We start from the raw sequence: 3,434 nt of genomic DNA on the forward strand, positions 1-3,434 counted from the left end.
ACATCTTCATCAGTACCATCTCATCTCAAAACCCTAGTTCATATCTTGTATCAAATTCTTGTCTCCAAGTCCGGGATTGGTGCTAGTAGGTTGCTAGTAGTGTTAATTACTCCTTGTAGTTGATGCTAGTTGGTTTAATTGGTGGAAGATCATATGTTCAGATCCTTTATGCATATTATTACCCCTCTGATTATGAACATGAATATGCTTTGTGAGTAGTTACTTTTGTTCCTGAGGACATGGGAGAAGTCTTGCTATTAGTAGTCATGTGAATTTGGTATTCGTTCGATATTTTGATGAGATGTATGTTGTCTAGCCTCTAGTGGTGTTATGTGAACGTCGACTACATAACACTTCACCATTATTTGGGCCTAGAGGAAGGCATTGGGAATTAATAAGTAGATGATGGGTTGCTAGAGTGACAGAAGCTTAAACCCTAGTTTATGCGTTGCTTCGTAAGGGGCTGTTTTGGATCCATATGTTTCATGCTATGGTTAGGTTTACCTTAATACTTTTGTTGTAGTTGTGGATGCTTGCAATAGAGGTTAATCATAAGTGGGATGCTTGTTCAAGTAAGAACATCACCCAAGCACCGGTCCACCCACATGTCAAATTATCAAAGTACCGAACGCGAATCATATGAACGTGATGAAAACTAGCTTGACGATATTCCCATGTGTCCTCGGGAGCGCTTTTCCTTCTATAAGAGTTTGTCCAGGCTTGTCCTTTGCTGCAAAAAGGATTGGGCCACCTTGCTGCACTTTATTTACTTTTGTTACTTGTTGCTCGTTACAAATTATCTCATCACAAAACTATCTGTTACCACTTATTTCAGTACTAGCAGAGAATACCTTGCTGAAAACCGCTTATCATTTCCTTCTGCTCCTCATTGGGTTCGACACTCTTACTTATCGAAAGGACTACGATAGATCCCCTATACTTGTGGGTCATCAATGACTACTCAATAGTTTAGTGTGCCATGCTTTACGGCTTAGAACCGGGACTTCAATGACGTTTTGAACGCCATGGATCATATGAGATGTTCCAGGAGTTGAAGTTGATATTTCAAAAGAATGCCCGGATTGAGAGATATCAAGTCTCCAATAAGTTCTACAGCTGCAAGATGGAGGAGAATAGTTCTGTCAGTGAGCATATGCTCAAGATGTCTGGGTACTGCAATCACTTGATTCAACTGGGAGTTAATGTTCCGGATGATAGAGTCATTGACAGAATTCTCCACTCACTGCCACCAAGCTACAAGAGCTTCGTGGTGAACTATAATATGCAAGGGATGGATAAGAAAATTCCTGAGCTCTTCGCAATGCTAAAGGCTGCGGAGGTAGAAATCAAGAAGGAGCATCAAGTGTTGATGGTCAATAAGACCACCAGTTTCAAGAAAAAGGGCAAAGGGAAGAAGAAGGGGAACTTCAAGAAGAACAACAAGCAAGTTGCTGCTCAGGAGAAGAAACCCAAGTCTGGACCTAAGCCTGAGACTGAGTGCTTCTACTGCAAGCAGACTGGTCATTGGAAGCGGAACTGCCCCAAGTATTTGGCGGATAAGAAGGATGGCAAGGTGAACAAAGGTATATGTGATATACATGTTATTGATGTGTACCTTACAAATGCTCGCAGTAGCACCTGGGTATTTAATACTGGTTCTGTTGCTAATATTTGCAACTCGAAACAGGGGCTACGGATTAAGTGAAGATTGGCTAAGGACGAGGTGACGATGCGCGTGGGAAATGGTTCCAAAGTCGATGTGATCGCAGTCGACACACTACCTCTACATCTACCTACGGGATTAGTATTAGACCTAAATAATTGTTATTTGGTGCCAGCGTTGAGCATGAACATTATATCTGGATCTTGTTTGATGCGAGACAGTTATTCATTTAAATCAGAGAATAATGGTTGTTCTATTTATATGAGTAATATCTTTTATGGTCATGCACCCTTGAAGAGTGGTCTATTTTTGTTGAACCACAATAGTTGTGATACACATATTCATAATATTGAGGCCAAAAGATGCAGAGTTGATAATGATAGTGCAACTTATTTGTGGCACTGCCGTTTAGGTCATATCGGTGTAAAGCGCATGAAGAAACTCCATACTGATGGACTTTTGGAACCACTTGATTATGAATCACTTGGTACTTGCGAACCATGCCTCATGGGCAAGATGACTAAAACGCCATTCTCCGGTAATATGGAGAGAGCAACAGATTTGTTGGAGATCATACATACAGATGTATGTGGTCCGATGAATGTTGAGGCTCATGGCGGATATCGTTATTTTCTCACCTTCACAGATGATTTAAGCAGATATGGGTATATCTACTTAATGAAACATAAGTCTGAAACATTTGAAAAGTTCAAAGAATTTCAGAGTGAAGTTGAAAATCATCGTAACAAGAAAATAAAGTTTCTATGATCTGATCGTGGAGGAGAATATTTGAGTTATGAGTTTGGTCTTCATTTGAAACAATGCGGAATAGTTTCGCAACTCACGCCACCCGGAACACCACAGCGTAATGGTGTGTCCGAACGTCGTAATCATACTTTACTAGATATGGTGCGATCTATGATGTCTCTTACTGATTTACCGCTATCGTTTTGGGGTTATGCTTTAGAGACGGCCGCATTCACGTTAAATAGGGCACCATCGAAATCCGTTGAGACGACGCCTTATGAACTATGGTTTGGCAAGAAACCAAAGTTGTCGTTTCTGAAAGTTTGGGGCTGCGATGCTTATGTGAAAAAGCTTCAACCTGATAAGCTCGAACCCAAATCGGAGAAATGTGTCTTCATAGGATACCCAAAGGAGACTGTTGGGTACACCTTCTATCACAGATCCGAAGGCAAGACTTTTGTTGCTAAATTCGGAGTTTTTCTAGAGAAGGAGTTTCTCTCGAAAGAAGTGAGTGGGAGGAAAGTAGAACTTGATGAGGTAACTGTACCTGATCCCTGATGTCTACTACACAACCTTCTTCTTGTAGACGTTGTTGGGCCTCCAAGTGCAGAGGTTTGTAGGACAGTAGCAAATTTCCCTCAAGTGGATGACCTAAGGTTTATTAATCCGTAGGAGGCGTAGGATGAAGATGGTCTCTCTCAAGCAACCCTGCAACCAAATAACAAAGAGTCTCTTGTGTCCCCAACACACCCAATACAATGGTAAATTGTATAGGTGCACTAGTTCGGCGAAGAGATGGTGATACAAGTGCAATATGGATGGTAGATAAAGGTATTTGTAATCTGAAATAATAAAAACAGCAAGGTAGTAAGTGATAAAAGTGAGCGTAAACGGTATTGCAATGCGTGGAAATAAGGCCTAGGGTTCATACTTTCGCTAGTGTAAGTTCCCTCAACAATACTAACATAATTGGATCACATAACTATCCCTCAACATGCAACAAAGAGTCACTCCAAAGTCACTA

Source organism: Triticum urartu, chromosome 5, assembly GCF_003073215.2.
Source record: "Triticum urartu cultivar G1812 chromosome 5, Tu2.1, whole genome shotgun sequence".
Taxonomy (NCBI): domain Eukaryota; kingdom Viridiplantae; phylum Streptophyta; class Magnoliopsida; order Poales; family Poaceae; genus Triticum; species Triticum urartu.